The following is a 1,082-nucleotide window of genomic DNA, read 5'->3' on the forward strand; positions in this document are numbered from 1 at the left end:
TCTCCCAGACCGGGGGCATCCACGCAGGCTTTCTTCGTTAGGGACCATTGCTTGTTCCCAATGCCGCTTTTTAACATCTTTTAATTTCTCAGACATAAATTCAACACCAGTCCCTGGTATACCCATCGAATTCTAGAGGAAACATGTCACATCGTTTAAGCAGCCCCCCTAGTTGCCCCCACACAAGCACACACCCATTTGACTTAAAACGAGAGGGGGCATCTTGGTAGGGAGTGACAGGACAGCGAACTGATCCCTCTTCCCAACGACAGCCTCTCTATCTGTGGTCTTCCCCTCCCCAACCTTTCTATCATGTCGAGGCTTCCTTTTTGGTATGGTTTTGGGGATCTTATATAAAAATCTTTTCCCGCCTCAGCATTATAACAGTATTCACTTTTTATTTTTTTGAAGTTTTATTTTTGTCATTTAGATCTTTAATAAACCAGTGCATTCTTTACTCCCCTTAAAATCATAATGCCCTGAAGTCCCCAGGTGTTATACAGCTGCACGTCTTACTGTAGGAAATTGGGGTCGGGGGCTGGAAGTGAGTAATTCCAGCTAGAACAAGATAACCGTTGCTCAGCTTTGTTTTCAAATAAGACTTTTTTTTTTTTTTTTAATTATAAAATGAGATCGTTGTCTCGGGAACTTTATTAAGAGAGAAAAGGTTTCTCTGTCACCCAGGTAGATTAGGCATCTTATTGATATACAAAAAAGAAACTCAGGGTCTGGCCATTCAGGGTCTTCCATTTCGACACTGCTGAGTCTCTTTTTTGCATATCAGTCGGATGCCTAACCTACCTGGGTGACAGAGCTTGGCCAAGGGAAGATTCCACCCCACATTAGAGGTGAAGCTTTTCTAGTCTTGGATGTAGAAAAAGTTGAGAAGAGGAAGGGTTGTGGAAGAGGTCAGAGCTCACTATTGAGGTTCTCCCTCCAGCCACAGCCCTGGGGCGGGGTGGGCACAGGGGAATCCCAGGGTTGGAGACCTCTATATCACGTCCTCTAACGATACGGTGAAAATATTGTGTCTTTATATAAATGCCATATCCAATATGGCACCAACCACACAGCAGGTCAAA

This window comes from Pteropus vampyrus, unplaced genomic scaffold, assembly GCF_000151845.1.
Source record: "Pteropus vampyrus isolate Shadow unplaced genomic scaffold, Pvam_2.0 Scaffold78, whole genome shotgun sequence".
In the NCBI taxonomy this organism is placed as follows: Eukaryota; Metazoa; Chordata; class Mammalia; order Chiroptera; family Pteropodidae; genus Pteropus; species Pteropus vampyrus.